The following is a 17,546-nucleotide window of genomic DNA, read 5'->3' as shown; positions in this document are numbered from 1 at the left end:
CACATTACACATAAAACACATTTTAGCTCTAAAAAAATTTTTTTTTCTGACCAATAGGTTATAACACAAATCTGATGGTATTTTTAAATATGCTTTTAAAAATTAAAATGATGGTTTCAAAGCAGAACTGCTGAGCTGCAAAGAACATGGGTGTGAGTCAGAGAATATTAGGACAAGCCTGTCCACCAGGAATATAAATTTGATTACATGTGACTTGTGTCAACTTTGGAGAAAACAAGGGCAAAATGTAAAGCAAGGCAATGGAGATGTTTCTAAATGAGCCATTCAGCCTCTAAGGCAAGTTATATGACTACAATTGAAAGTCAAAGGGAATGCCATGTATTAACATGCCAGGTTTACCATCTTTAAATTATGCATCACTTGTCCATTCATTTCTTCAAAAGGTCAGAAATTTTTGTTTTTAAAATTGCAATAATAGCCCTTTAAAATTACTAGTACTCTGCTCTTTTAGCAATAATAAATGCTCTGTTCTTTTAGCAATAATAAATGTTACCTATTCAAGCCCCTGAAACTCTAATAGCTACACAGTTTGAAAAACCAAAAAAAAAATAATCTTTATATTACTCAAAAGATTAGGAATGGAACCACCCTATAACCCAGGTATTTCACTCTTTGGTATTTATCCAAAAGATCTAAAATCAGCATAGTACAGAGATAAATATAAACCAATATCTATAGCAGCACCATTCACAATAGCCAAGTTATGGAACCAGTTTGGGTATCTGTCAATAGATGAATGAATAAAGAAAAGGTGGTACATTTACATAATGGAGTTTTATTCTATTCCATCATAAAGAAGAATTATGTCACTTGTGGGTAAATGGATGGAACATTATGCTAAGAGAAATAAAGTCAGAAATCAAGGGTCAAGGGGCTAGGGATGTAGTTCAGTTGGTAGAGTGCTTGCTTCGCATGCACAAGTCCTGGGTTCAATCCCCAGCACTGCAAAAAAAAAAAAAGAAAAAGAAAAGGGAAAAAAAGAAATCAAGGGTCTAGGCAGAAGCTAGAGAGAGAAAAATAAATAAATAAATAAATAATCAGGGGAGGACCTCACAAAAATAGAAGGAAGACCAATAGAGTACAGGAAAAGGAATGAGAGGGAGGACATAGGAAGGCACAGAATTAAAATCTACCAAATTATGCTATGTGTATCGCATGAATGCCATATATATTTATGTGTATTTATATAATTATAGCACACTAATTAAAATAGCAACAATAGAATAGAGATCAGTACAGTAGAACAATCAGATGGGGAAGGGGAGTGGAGAGTAAAAGGGAAAGGTACTGAGGAATGAGATTGCTCAAATTATGTTATATATATGTGCAAATATAGTATAATGAATCCCAATATTATGTACCAATTAAAAAATTTAAAAGTCAATTTTTTACTTTTCATTTATCAAAAGGATTTACAACTCTAAATCAACAGGGTATTAAACTGCTTACTGTTATTTATTCATTTATTTTTTTGTGTACTGCTTTTTATAATGTGAATCTACACATTGCAATCTGTTCTAATCAGTATAGCTATGACTATCTTATATTGTCTGACTTAAGAACACTGATGTTACAACATACAAGTACAGAGTTATTCTATTCCCTTAGCTTTATATTTGATATAAATTACATGGTTAAAAATCTAACAGAACACTGAAAAAAGTAGTCAGTTTAATGGTGAATTGTGTGAATACCTACACTAAATCAAACACTCCACAACAAGTCAAGTGATTTCTGCATAGTGATGGTACAATTTGAGAATGCTTAAGAAAGTCAATTCAATTTAAATAAGTATCTTTAAGAGGTTCAAAATACTGTCTAAATTTCAATGTCAAAGATAAAATATTTCTTGTAAGACAACAGGAGTTTCCAATGCTGGCCCTTCCACAGAATTATCAATTTGAACAACTATCAAGAAAACAGCTTCACAAGAGCAAAGGAATCCAGATGGGAGATTACAGTACCTGGGTGAAGCACAGAAATAAGAAAAAATGCATTGCCCTTGTCATTCTACTCCCAAGCCTAAGTTTCACAGCGCGGAGAGATACCTTGTGCATGGGAATTCAGCACTCAATTTTGGTACTGACCACAGGACTTCCACTTATGAAGATTTGTTCTAACCCCAGGCTACCCCAAGACCCAGACTCCAGGCCTACCCCTGCAGCCATAGACTCACAGCCCATCTTGGACTCAGGCTCCAAGTCTACTTAGCACCAGGCCAGTGGTACCCACAACCCCAGGCTCCAGGCCATTCAAGCCTGCCCAGGCTTGTATTAACTAAAAAATAAAAGATAACAAATGTAAGCAAATAATTAGAGAAAGGGGACCTGTTTTCGCTGTAAACTACTATAGTCATTGTGAAAAATGGTAATGTAAACTAGTACAGTCAGTATGGAAAACAGTATGGAGATTCCTCAAAAAAATAAAAATAGAACTACCAGGTGATCCAGCAATCTCTCTCTCTCTCTCTCTCTCTCTCTCTCTCTCTCTCTCTCTCTCTCTCTTTTACACACACACACACACACACACACACACACAGAGAGCAAATGAAATCAGCGTGTCAAGAGATATCTGCATCCCCGTGTTCACTGTAGTATTGTTGACAATAGTCAAGATATGGAAACTATCTAAATGTTCTATGACAGATGAATGAATAAAGAAAAGGTGATACACACACACACACACGCACACACACACAATTATTCATCTTTTAAAAAGAAGGAAATCCTATCATTTCTGCATTTGCAACAGCATGGGTGAACCTGGAAGACTAAGGGAAATAATGCTAAGGGAAATAAACTAGGCACAGAAAGACAAAATACTGATCATCTTATCTATATGTGGAATATAAAACAGTAAAATTCATAGAAACAGAGATTAGAATGGCAGTTACCAGGGGCTGGGGTGTGGGGAACACCGGGAGATATTGGTTAAAGGGTACACAAAGTTACAGTTAGGCAAGATGAAAAGTTCTGGAGATCTAATCTACAACATAATGACTATAGTTAATAACACTGCATTGTAAACGTGGATTTGCTAAAAAGTATTGATTTTAAATTTTTTCATCGTGAAAAAGAATATAAATATCTAAGATGATATATATGCTAATTAGCTTGATTTGGGTAATCATTTCACAAGTATACATCTATCAAAATATCAGGTTGTAAAGATAACAGAATGGCATTTATCCTCAGTGGTGATGGGGGTTAGGAGACAAGATTCAATGGGTGTAGGACACAGGTAGGGAAGAGAAGACTGCTTATTATTTGATATACCTACTTGTGTGTGTGTGTGACTTTGTTTTTTGTTTTTTTTGGTTTTTTTTTTTGTTGTTGTTATTGTTTTGGTACTTGGAATTGAACTCAGGGCCACTTGACTACTGAGTCACATCCCCAGCCCTATTTTGTATTTCATTTAGAGACAGGTGGCTTAGCACGTTGCTTTTGCTGAGGCTAGCTTTGAACTCTGGATCTTCCTGCCTCAGGCTTCCTAGCTGCTGGGATTACAGGTGTTCACAGCTGTGACTTGTTTATAAAATATGGCATAATAAAAAAATTAAAAGCAACTTAAAAATTGTACACTAAAATACACATAGCATACAATTATTAATTATTGATCTTACCTCAATAAAGCTGAAAAATGTTATTTAAAAATATATAAATATCTTCTATTTTGTAGAATTTTTTTCCTTAAGTTTTGTATTTAACTTGATTCAATAATTAATACTTACTGGGCACAGAGGCACACACCTATAATCCCAGTGGCTTGAGAGACTGAGGCAGAGGATCACAAGTTCAAGCTAGAATCAGCAAGTTAGCAAGGCCCTGATAATCTTAATAATAATAACATTATTATTATTTATACTGAAATAATATTTTTAATAATTTAAGTATTAAGTTATTACTAATACTTAGAATGATAGGATTGATTTTTTTTGGAAAGAAGCAAATATAGCCTAACTCATTCCCAAATATTTTATTCTCTAAAGACTGCTGACTACAGAACAAAATAATGTTTAACAACTAGAACACTGATACTGATTGGAGAATATGTAATTACTCCATATTTTATAGATTTTCCAATAATTTCTAAAGGCCATTTTTTAAAAATACTACAAATAAAGACACTATAAGAATATAAAACAAAGATGGAAAAGAAATATGGCCTATTGACTCTCTCCTTAAAACCCAAACCTAGAAATATCATAAAACATAGAGAAAAGTTGAGATATCTGTCAAAGTAAAATAAATATTATGAGGAAACCATTAGGGTTGAATATCTGTATTAGAGTTCTCCAGAGAAATAGAACCAATAGGAAATAGAGATGATAGATGTAGATATATAGATATAGATAAATAAAGAGACTTATTTTAAGGAATTGATTCATAGTATTATAGAGGCCAAGATCTGCATTCACACAAGGGGAAGATCTAAAGGCAAGGACAGAACAGGCAGTGGCAAACAAAACAAAACAAAAACCAACTCTGGAAAACAAGGTAACACCCTAAATACAAGGTGTCACTAGAGAAATCTGATTCATAGTGCACTAAAGGTAACTTTTTCAACCACAAATCTTAAATCCAGTCAAATTTCTTATTAGAGTAAGTCAAAGCACCATACTAAAGCTTAAAAAAGGTAAGATATTCCATTTTGAGACATAAAAATTGTACTTTACCTTCTTTTATCTTACACAATATGCCTTGCTTGAACAAAATATGAAGCATGTGGGAAGGAAAAAAGCAAAATCATACTTGCAAGAGATGAACTAATCATCAAATCAGAGTCAATTTTGAGCAAAATATTGGATCAATTTGCCAGGGAATTTAAAATAACGATGACTAGTGTATTGAGGGCTATAGTTTGAAATACAGACAAGATGTTAGACCAGATGAATACTTATAGCAGAGAGATAGAAATTGTAAAGAATTAAATTAAAAAGAATTAAATGGAAATGATAGGAAAAAAAGTAACAAAGAAGAATGCCTTTGATAGGGTTCATCAGTAGATTCAACATACCAGAAGAACAAATCAGTTAATATAAAAATAGGTCTATAAATATTATCATCAACTAAAACACAAAAGGAAAAGAGTTGAAAAAGAGAATGCATTCAAGAGCTGTAGACAATGTCAAACATTTTAACACACACCTAATTTGAATCCCCCCAGAAAAAGAAAGGAGAGAGAAGAAAATAAAGAGCAGGGCAGAAGAAATGTTTGAAGAAAAAATAGCTGAGAATTTTCCAAAATGAATAACATAACCAAACAACAAACTTTAGGAGGATGGCTATAAATACCCAAAAGACAAATAAAACACCTAAGTATATATTCCAGCTGCTGAGAAAAAGACAATGAACAAGTCCCAGAGGTACCTAAAAAAAAATTACATATGTAGAACAAAGATAAAAACTACAATAAACTTTAGTTCAGGAACCATGCAAGTTAGATAATGAGAGGTTGACTTTTTTTTTAAAGCGCTGAAAGAAAAACAAACAAACAAAAAACTTGTCAATCCAGAATTCTATATCCAGTAATAAGATCTATCAAAAATAAAGAAGAAACAAAAAATTGTTAAGCAAAAGTTGTTTGTAAGTAGACCTATCCTGCAAGAAATATTGAAGAAAGTTCTTCAGGCAGAAAAAATAGGATGCCAGACAAAAATTTAGACTTGCAAAATAAATAAGAACACTGGAAATTGAATAAATAGAAAAATAAAAATCTTTTTCCCCATTTTTAATTGTTATAAAAGACAATTGGGAGCTTGTGTTGTAGCTCAGCAGCAGAGCACTTGGCCAGCATGTGTGAGGCACTAGGTTCAATCCTCTGTACCATATAAAATTTTAAAAAATTAAATAAAGGCATTCTTTCCATCTACAACTACAAAAAAATATTTTTTTAAAAAAAAAAAAAAGAAGACAATTGGTCCTGAGTAAGGTGGCACATGCCTGAATCCCACCAGCTTGGGAGACTGAGGCAGGAGGATTACAACTTCAAAGGCAGCCCTCAGCAACTTAGCAAGGCCCTAAGCAACTTGGCAAGAGCCTGTCTAAAAATTTAAAAAAAGTAAAAAGGACTAGGGATGTGGCTCAGTTGTTAAGTGCCCCCTGTTTCAATCCCTGGTACCAGGAAGGAAAAAAAAAAAGACAATGGCTAGCTAAAATATAGGAATATACTGTTTTTTTAAATTTACATAAAAGTAAAATGAGTTTTAAAACAAAGAATGAAAGGTGGAATTGTAAATATATTTTATAATGTCCTTTCACTACAAATGAAGTTGTATAATAATATTTGAAAGTCTACTCTGATCAATTAAAGATCTGTATAATCAACTTCAAAGAAACAGAAAAAAATCTAAAAATTTTTTTTTAGTTGTGACTGGATATTTATTTATTTATTATTTATATGCAGTGTTCTCTCTTCCCATACCTTTATTTATTTATTTATCGAACCCAGTGCCTCACACATTCCAGGCAAGTGCTTTACCTCTGAGCCACAACCCCAGTTCAGAAGAAGAAATTTTTAAATACAAAGAGGTAAACAAGCCAACAAAGAAATAAAATGGAATTAAAAAAAACACTCAAGAGAAGGTAGAGGAAAAAAAATGAATAAAAATAGCCAGACAAAAGATTTTAATACAAAATTCAATAACTACATTAACTATAAATGGCCTAAAAATTAATAAAATGAGATTTTTTTTACACTGTTAATTGAAGATACATGTTTTTTTTAATTTTTTAATTTTTATTGTTGGTTGTTCAAAACATTACATAGTTCTGGATATATCATATTTCACACTTTGATTCAAGTGGGTTATGAACTCCCATTTTTACCCCGTATACAGATTGCAGAATCACATCAGTTACACTTCCATTGATTTACATATTGCCATACTCGTGTCTGTTGTATTCTGCTGCCTTTCCTATCCTCTACTATCCCCCCTCCCCTCCCCTCCCCTCCCCTCTTCTCTCTCTACCCCCTCTACTGTAATTCATTTCTCCCCCTTGTATTATATTTTTCCCTTACCCCTCACTTCCTCTTGTATGTAATTTTGTATAACCCTGAGGGTCTCCTTCCACTTCCATGCAATTTCCCTTCTCTCTCCCTTTCCCTCCCACTTCTCATCCCTGTTTAATGTTAATCTTCTTCTCATGCTCTTCGTCCCTACTCTGTTCTTACTCTCCTTATATCAAAGACGACATTTGGCATTTGTTTTTTAGGGATTGGCTAGCTTCACTTAGCATAATCTGCTCTAATGCCATCCATTTCCCTCCAAATTCTATGATTTTGTCATTTTGTAATGCAGAGTAATACTCCATTGTGTATAAATGCCATTTTTTTTTATCCATTCATCTATTGAAGGGCATCTAGGTTGGTTCCACAGTCTTGCTATTGTGAATTGTGCTGCTATGAACATCAATGTAGCAGTGTCCCTGTAGCATGCTCTTTTTAGGTCTTTAGGGAATAGACCAAGAAGGGGAATAGCTGGGTCAAATGGTGGTTCCATTCCCAGCTTTCCAAGAAATCTCCATACTGCTTTCCAAATTGGCTGCACCAATTTGCAGTCCCACCAACAATGAACAAGTGTACACTTTTCCCCACATCCTCGCCAGCACTTGTTGTTGTTTGACTTCCTAATGGCTGCCAATCTTACTGGAGTGAGATGGTATCTTAGGGTGGTTTTGATTTGCATTTCTCTGACTGCTAGAGATGGTGAGCATTTTTTCATGTACTTGTTGATTGATTGATTGTATGTCCTCCTCTGAGAAGTGTCTGTTCAGGTCCTTGGCCCATTTATTGATTGGGTTATTTGTTATCTTATTGTCTAATTTTTTGAGTTCTTTGTATACTCTGGATATTAGGGCTCTACCTGAAGAGTGAGGAGTAAATATTTGTTCCCAGGATGTAGGCTCCCTATTTACCTCTCTTATTGTTTCTTTTGCTGAGAAAAAACTTTTTAGTATGAGTAAGTCCCATTTGTTGATTCTAGTTATTAACTCTTGTGCTATGGGTGTCCTATTGAGGAATTTGGAGCCCGACCCCAAAGTATGTAGATCGTAGCCAACTTTTTCTTCTAACAAATGCCGTCTCTCTGATTTGATATCAAGCTCCTTGATCCATTTTGAGTTAACTTTTGTGCATGGCGAGAGAAAGGGATTCAGTTTCATTTTGTTGCATACGGATTTCCAGTCTTCCCAGCACCATTTGTTGAAGATGCTATCCTTCCTCCATTGCATGCTTTTAGCCCCTTTATCAAATATAAGATAGTTGTAGTTTTGTGGATTGGTTTCTGTGTCCTCTACTCTGTACCATTGGTCCACCCACCTGTTTTGGTACCAGTACCATGCTGTTTTTGTTACTATTGCTCTGTAGTACAGTTTGAAGTCTGGTATTGCTATACCGCCTGATTCACACTTCCTGCTTAGAATTGCTTTTGCTATTCTGGGTCTTTTATTTTTCCATATGAGTTTTATGATTGCTTTCTCTATTTATACAAGAAATGCCATTGGGATTTTGATTGGCATTGTATTAAACCTATAGAGAACTTTTGGTAATATCCCCATTTTGATGATGTTAGTTCTGCCTATCCATGAACAGGGTATATTTTTCCATCTTCTAAGATCTTCTTCTATTTCTCTCTTTAGGGATCTGTAGTTTTCATTGTATAAGTCTTTCACCTCTTTTGTTAGGTTGATTCCCAAGTATTTTTTTTTTTTTGAGGATATTGTGAATGGAGTGTTTTTCCTTATTTCCATTTCAGAGGATTTGTCGCTGATATACAGGAATGCCTTTGATTTATGCATGTTGATCTTATATCCTGCCACTTTGGTGAGTTCATTTATTAGCTCTAATAGTTTCTTTGTAGACCCTTTTGGGTGTGCTAGGTATAGAATCATGTCATCTGCAAATAGTGATAATTTAAGTTCTTCTTTTCCTATTTTTATGCCTTTAATTTATTTTATCTGTCTAATTGCTCTGGCCAGTGTTTCGAGAACTATATTGAATAGAAGTGGTGATAGAGGGCATCCCTGTCTTGTTCCAGATTTTAGAGGGAATGTCTTTAACTTTTGTCCATTCAGAATGATGCTAGCCTGAGGCTTAGCATAGATAGCTTTTACAATTTTGTGGTAAGTTCCTGTTATCCCTAGTTTTTCTAATGTTTTGAATATAAAGGGATGCGGTACTTTGTCGAATGCTTTCTCTGCATCTATCGAGATGATCATATGGTTCTTATCTTTAAGTCTATTGATGTGGTGAATAACATTTATTGATTTCCGTATATTGAACCAGCCTTGCATCACAGGGATGAATCCTACTTGATCATGGTGCACAATTTTTTTGATGTGTTTTTGTATTCGATTCGCCAGAATTTTATTGAGGATTTTTGCATCTAGGCTCATTAGAGATATTGGTCTGTAGTTTTCTTTCTTTGAGGTGTCTTTGTCTGGTTTCGGAATCAGGGTGATGTTGGCCTCATAGAATGAATTTGGAAGAGCTCCCTCTTTTTCTATTTCCTGAAATAACTTGAAAAGTATTGATATTAATTCTTCTTTAAAGGTTTTGTAAAACTCCGCTGTATACCCATCCGGTCCTGGGCTTTTCTTGGTTGGTAGTCTTTTGATGGCTTCTTCAATTTCATCCATTGATATTGGTCTGTTCAAATTGTGTATCCTCCTGACTCAGTCTGGGCAAATCATAAGACTTAAGAAATTTATCGATGTCTTCACTATCTTCTATTTTATTGGAATATAGGTTTTCAAAATAATTTCTAATTGTCTTCTGTATTTCTGTAGCATCTGTTGTGATATTGCCTTTTTCATCCAGTATGTTAGTAATTTGAGTTCTCTCTCTTCTTCTCTTCATTAGCATGGCTAATGGTCTGTTGATCTTATTTATTTTTTCGAAGAACCAACTTTTAGTTTTGTTAATTTTTTCAATAGTTTCTTTTGTTTCAATTTCATTGATTTCTGCTCTGATTTTAATTATTTCTTGCCTTCTGCTACATTTGCTGTTGTTTTGCTCTTCCTTTTCTAGGGCTTTGAGATGAAGTGTGAGCTCATTTATTTGTTGTTTTTTTCTTTTTTTGAGGAATGACCACCAGGTGATGAATTTTCCTCTTAAAACTGCTTTCATTGTGTCCCATAGATTCCGATATGTTGTGTCTGTATTTTCATTTATCTCTAAGAATTTTTTGATTTCCTCCTTTATGTCTTCTGTAACCCATTGATCATTCAGTAACATATTGTTCATTTTCCATGTGATGTAGGATTTTTCCTTCCTTCTTTTATCATTGATTTCCAGTTTCATTCCATTATGATCAGATAAAATGCATGGTATTATCTCCACCCCTTTATATTTACTGAGGGTTGCCCTATGGCATAATATGTGGTCTATTTTTGAGAAGGATCCATGTGCTGCTGAGAAAAAAGTATATCCATTTGATGATGTTTGATATATTCTATATATGTCAGTTAAGTCTAGGTTATTGATTGTGGTATTGAGTTCTATAGTTTCTTTATTCAACTTTTGTTTGGAGGATCTGTCCAATGGTGAGAGAGGTGTGTTGAAGTCAACCATAATTATTGTGTTGTGGTCTATTTGATTCTTGAACTTGAGGAGAATTTGTTTTATGAATGTCGCAGCGCCATTATTTGGTGCATAAATATTGATAATTGTTATGTCTTGTTGGTGAATGTTTCCTTTTAACAGTATATAATGTCCTTCTTTATCCCTTTTGATTAACTTAGTCTTCAAGTCGATTTTATTCGATATGAGGATGGCCACCCCTGCTTGGTTACGAGGACCGTGTGCGTGGTATATTTTTTCCCATCCTTTCACCTTCAGCCTGTGTATGTCTTTTCCAATCAGATGTGTCTCCTGGAGGCAGCATATTGTTGGATTTGTTTTTTTAATCCATGATACCAGCCTATGTCGCTTTATTGGAGAGTTTAAGCCATTAACATTCAGAGTTACTATTGATATATGGTTTGTACTTCCATCCATGTTTGATTATTTATCCTTTTTAAAAAAAATTTAGTTTGTTTCTCCATGATTATCTTTCCCCTCGCCCTCTGTCTTTACTGAGGCACTTCCCTCTGATGGTTTTGGTTATTGTTTTTCATTTCTTCCTTGTGTAGTGTTTTGCTCAAAATGCTTTGCAATGCTCTTTTTCTGGCTGCAAATTCTTTTAACTTTTGTTTATCATGAAAGATTTCTATTTCATTGTCATACCTGAAGCTTAATTTTGCTGGATATAGAATTCTTGGTTGGCATACATTGTCTTTCAGTGTTTGAAATACATTGTTCCATGACCTTCTTGCTTTCAGTGTCTGTGATGAAAATCGGTTGTTAACCTTATTGGTTTACCCCTGAATGTAATCTGTCTCCTTTCTCTTGTAGCTTTTAATATTTTCTCTTTGTTCTGTATATTGGATATCTTCATAACAATGTGTCTTGGCGTTGGTCTACTGTGATTTTGTGTGCTCGGTGTCCTGTATGCATCTTCAATTTGTATATCTGTTTCCTTTTTTATTTCTGGAAAGTTTTCTGTAATTATTTCATTCAGCAGGTTTCTCATTCTCTTGGTTTGAATCTCTGTACCTTCTTCTATCCCGATGACTTGTAAGTTTGGTTTTTTTATGTTATCCCATAACTCTTGGATGTTTTTCTCGTGATTTTTTACCAGCCTTTCTGAGTTGGCTAGACTCTTTTCAAGATGATATATTTTGTCTTCATTATCTGACGTTCTGGCTGCTACTTGATCCACTCTGTTAGTGATACTCTCAATTGAGTTTTTAATTTGGTTTATCGTTTCCTTCATTTCTAGAATTATTGTTTGATTATTTTTTATAATCTCTATCTCCTGATAAAGATGCTTAACTTCTTCTTTTATCTGTTTATGTAATTCATTCTCAATGTGTTCTTTCGCTGCTTGAATTTGCTGTCTCGTATCCTCTTTAAGGTTCCATTCCATCTGTCTCATGTTCCATGAGTTCTTTATATGACCATTTTTCTGATGACTCTAGGTCCTCCTGAATATTTGGGCTGTCCTGCATTGTTTGTACTCCTTTTCTTCCTTGCTTTTTGAAGCTGCTCATGTTACTTCTTGTTCTGTTTGACTGCTGAGTTACTGTTTACTCCTATAAATTTATTTGATGCTTGGGAGGAAAGGTATTAGAAGGGAAGGGAAGAAGTCACTAAAGAGAATGAGAGTAAGCAGGTAGAATTCAAGGAAGGGGGATAAGATAATTGAAAAGAAATGAAAAGACAAAAGAAGAAAAAAAATAGGAAATAAAAAAAGAAAAAAAATTTTTTTTTAAAAAAATAATAAAAAAAATTAAAATTAAAATTGGAAGAAAAAAATTTTAAAAAAATGTAAAAAAAATTTTAAAAACAAGAAAGAAAAATGAAAATGACAGAAAAACGCAAATCAAACAAAAAAAAGAGAAAAGAAAAAAAAAAAACCCAAAAAACTAATAAATGCAGTCTTAGAGTTTGATTAACTTCTCTTCCAGTAGGTGGCGCTGTGCCCACCAGGCCAAGTTTCTCCTGTCAATACGCGGGAACCAATCACTGTGCAGCAGCTCCTCCTCCCAGACTGGGCGAGTCTCCAATCCTGCGTGCCTAGGGCCTCCTCTTGTGTCTAGTCACTTCCCTACTTTTCCTCTAGCCAGGCCCCTCTCACGGGTGCCGCTCACCACAATACTGGGTACACGCCAGGTCTGCTGCTCCCGGGAGCCCTGTTGTCATGAATGACTGGGCACACTCTTCCAGTTTGCCATTCCCTCAGACCCTAAGTTTGTAGAGCTTGGGGCTGAGAATCCTCAGCGAATTTTACTGCCCCTCCAGTAGCCACGCCCCCGGTAGCTGGTGCAAGAGACCTCAGCTGTCAGCACTGGGGGGAGCGGTAGTTCCGCGCCGCGGGTCCCGCGCCACCTCTAATTCCCTCGGTTTGGCTACTGTGCTCACGGGAGAGCTGGGAGGGGCCCTTAAGGTTTCCCCGATGTGTGGAGAGGGAAGGCTAGTGGATTACACACCTGTAGCCACAGGATTCAATGAAGTTATCTCCTCCGCCGCAGTCTGATGACGTCAGTTCTCTGCCATGGTGGTATCTCTTGCAAATGGCGACAGTTCGTTTCCCTTTGCCGGGTGACCAATGCTACGGGTGGGTCCTTACTGTCTCTCCCAAGCCCCGTTTCAAACCTGTGGCCGCTACCTATGAAGGCTCGGTTGGCATTACCTCTGTAGGATCAGAAGGGCTGACCAGTTGTTCAGCCGGATAGATTAGTGCTGAGTCGCAGCTGTTTGTCTGCGGGAAGCAGGCAAACAGGAGCATGAATTCAGCCGATCCGGGGCTCGGTGTGTATTCCGAGAGGCCCAGACTGTTCACCCCAGATCCACATCAGTTCAGCATTGCCTAGTGATCCTGAGCAAACAGATTTAGGCTGTTTACGACTCCCTATGCCTGCACAGCTGAAGAGGTCAGAGACTTGATCTCTCCGCGCCCGCCGCCATGTTGGAATCTCCTACCCCAATTTTTTTAAAAAATTAAATTAAATCCATAAATATACTTGTAGAGATCAGCAAATACACCATGTTACTTAAATATTGAAAATACTTAAGTCCAACTAATTTCAAATATTCAGTAGTTTCTGGATGGCCTACTGTGTGCTAAAACAATGCTAAGCAACTACAAACTATCACCTTTTGTTATAGGTCTGAGGAACCCATTGTAGAGAATATTCATTTGTTTCTTTCCTTTTTATTTGTTTTAAATTTATTTTTAACTGATAAAGTGGTTTTAAATTTACGATATACAACATATTTTGAAATATGTGTGCATTGTGGAATGGCAAAAATCAAACTAGCATACACATTGCTTCACAGACATTTTGTATGTGTGTAATGAGAGCATTTAAAATCTACTCATCAATTTTCAAGTGTATAGTACATGTTACTAAGTCACTGTGCAGCACACTAACTCTCTTAAATTTAATCCTTCTAACAAAATGTTGTGTCATTTGACTAACATCTCCTAACAACCCTGCCCACATCCCGGAATGATAAATACCATTATTCTCTCTGCTTCTATGAGTTCAAGGTTTTTTTTATTCCATATATAAATGAAATCAGGCAGTATTGTCTTTGTGTGCCTGACTTACTTCACTTAACATAATATCATCCAGATTCATCCATATTGCTGCAAATGATAGGATTTCCTTCTATTTAATGGCTGAATAATTCCCCCTCAAGTATAAATACCACAAATTCTTCATTCATTCATCTGTTGTTGGACACTTAGATTAATTCCCTGTTTTGGCTATTTTTATGAATAATACTGCAATAAACATGAGAGCACAGATATTTTGACATACTGATTTAATTTCCTTTGATTACATACTCAATAGTGGGATTACTGGGTCATATGGTAGTTCTATTTTTAATTTTTTGAGGAATCTCTATAATGTTTTCCATAATTACTATACTAATTTGCATTCCCATCAAAAGCAACACTACTCAATTTCAAGATTCATTTTAAAGCTATGGAAAACAAGACAATGTAGTATTGATGATAAAACAGACACAAATATCAGTAGAACAGAATAGAGAGCACAGAAATAAGTCCACACCAATAGAGTCAATTGATTTTTGCCAGAGGTGCAAAGCCAATTTAATTGAGAAAGGGTAATCTTTTCAACAAAAAGTAAAAAAAAAAAAAAAAAAAAAAAAAAAAAAGCGCATCTTGATACATACCTCACCTTATCCAAAAATTAACTTTAAAAAGATTACAGATCTAAGTGTAAATGTAAAATTCTAAAACGGATGAAAGAAACAGAGATTAAAGTATGTTTGATCTTAGGCTTGCAGTTTTTAGGTATAATACCTAAAGTGCAATTCAATGACAGATTGGACTTTATCAAAATTTAAAACTTCTACTCTGTGAAAAATACTGTTAAGAGAATACAGAAATAAGTCACAAATAGGGAGAAAAAAATATTTTTAAGTCACATATCTGATAAAGGACTTGTATCCAAAATATATAAAGAATTGTACAATTCAATCAGAAGACAAACAACCACTTTTAAATGAGCACTCAGATGTAAAAAAGGATATGAAAATATGCTCATTGTTATTAGACACTAGGAAAATATAAATTAAAATTACAATCATATACTATCTTATACCTATTAAAATGGTTAAAATTTTAAATTTGTTAATACTAAGTGCTGTCAAGGACTGGAATGTTCATTCATTGCTTGTGGAAATGTAAAATGGTATAGTCAATTAGACAACATTTGGCAATCTTAAAAAATTTAGCATATATTTATTACACAATGCAGGAATCCCAATTACACTATGAAATGAGTTATCTTAATGTTTGTATATCTTAATGTTTGTGTACTCCCCAATTTCATATGCTGAAATCTTAATCCAGAGATGACATTAGGAGGGAGAGCCTTTAGGAGGTAATTAGATCATGAGGGCTTTCATCAGATTAATGTCCTTATAAAAGATGTCTTAAACCTTCTCCATCATGTGAGAAAACTGCTAGAAGGCACCAGATGTGAACCAGAAAGTCAGCCTCCACCAGACATCAAATCCACTAGTGCCTTGGTCTTAAGAGTTCCCAGCCTTCAGGACTATAAGAAATAGTCATTGTTTATGAGTGACCCAGTTTTTGGTATTTTGTTATAGCATCCACATGGACTAAGATGTTCATATTCACATAAAATCTTGTACATAAATGTTTTTATAAGTTTTATTCATAACTACCAAAGGCAACAAAAAAGCCATTAAAACAGATCTTATCCCCTCACCCCCTATCAATGGGTAAATAAATTGTACTACATACATACAGTGGAATATTTAAGCAATAAAAATGAACAATCTACTACTCATGCAACACTGATGAGGTTTAAATGCACTTTGCTAAGCCAAAGAAACCAGCCCCCAAAGGCTACATTTTATATGATTCTACTTCTAGGACATTCCGGAAAAGACAAAATTACAGGAGAAATCAGATCTATAGTTTCCAGGTTTTGAAAGGAGAGGGCTTGACTACAAATGGTCGACACTATGGAATGTGGGGGTGATTGGACTGTTTTTTATGGTACTATAGTACCATAAACATTGTTTTCAAAAGATAATTATAAGATTAAAGACCAGGGGCTGGGGTTATGGCTCAGCAGTAGAGCACTCGCCTTGCAAGTGTGAGGCCCTGGGTTCGATCCTCAGCACCACATAAAAATAAATAAAATAAAGATATTGTTTTCAACTACAATTAAAAAAAAAAGACTAAAGACCAAAAGGAAGTATACAAATACTACACCCTGTGTCATAGGCTGTAAATGTACCCTGCAAAGATTCAGAATCAAATCTCTGGAGTCTGTGAATGTTACTTTATACTGAAATAAGTGGGATCTTGAGATAGGAAGATTATCTAAATTGTCCATCTAGATGGACCCCAAATATATCACATGTATACTTACAAAAGGAAAGCAGAGGGAGATTTCATATGCAGAGAGGACTAAAGAAGGTGGAACAGAGAGAATTTGGAAATGTTGGCTGTGATTGCTAATTTTATGTCAACTTGGTCTATACCTAGTTGTTTGGTCAAACACCATTCTCTTTTTTGCTATGAAGGTGTTTTTAGATGGGATTAAATTTTTTTCTTTAAAGAAAAGGGGCTTGCTATGTTACTCAGGCTGGCCCTGAACTCCAGGCTCAAGTGATTCTCTAGATCCTCCAGAGAAATTATGGTCTTGGTGGCATCTTGATTCCAACTTTGGACTTTGGTCTGCAGAACTGTGGAAGAACAACTTTCTGTTGTTTCAATTCAGAAAAGCTGCAGTAATTTGCTATAGCTGCCACAGGAAATTAATATGTACTAGCTGATACATTTTGTTGATTATAAAATGTGTTATGTATGTACACTAGAACTGAACAAGAATATATTCATATACTGTAGATAATATCTAGGTTTCTTATTGTCAGATAAAACAGTTACAAATAAAAGGAGAATACTAGAATATATTAGTCAGCTTTGCATTCCTACAGCAAAATACCTGAGAGGCTAATTTATAGAGAAAATATTTATTTAACTTATAGCTTTGGAGGTCCAAAGTTGAAGATCAGGTGGTGGAGGCATTGGTTTGGTCTCTGACAAGGGTGGCAGATAGTGGCACATCATAGCAGAAGTGCAAGTAGGGGCAAATGGTCACATCTCTAACAAGAAGAGAGAGAGAAAAAGAAAAATAGACCAAGGTCCCACAATCCTTTTTGAGGACATGCCCCCAATAACATAAAAACTTCCCACTCTTTCTTTCTTTCTTTTTTTTTTTTTTTTTTTTTTTGTACCAGGGATTGAACCCAGGGGCATTTAACCATTGAGCCACATCTCCAGCCCTTTATTTTTTTTTTTTTACTTTAAATATTTTTTTTTATTTTGGGGCAGAGTCTCACTAAATTGGCAAGGCTGAATTTAAACTCACTATCCTCCTGTCTCAGCCTCCTGAATCACTGGGATTACA

Source organism: Urocitellus parryii, chromosome 6 (genome assembly GCF_045843805.1).
Source record: "Urocitellus parryii isolate mUroPar1 chromosome 6, mUroPar1.hap1, whole genome shotgun sequence".
In the NCBI taxonomy this organism is placed as follows: Eukaryota; Metazoa; Chordata; class Mammalia; order Rodentia; family Sciuridae; genus Urocitellus; species Urocitellus parryii.
Note: the sequence above shows the minus strand (reverse complement) of the source record.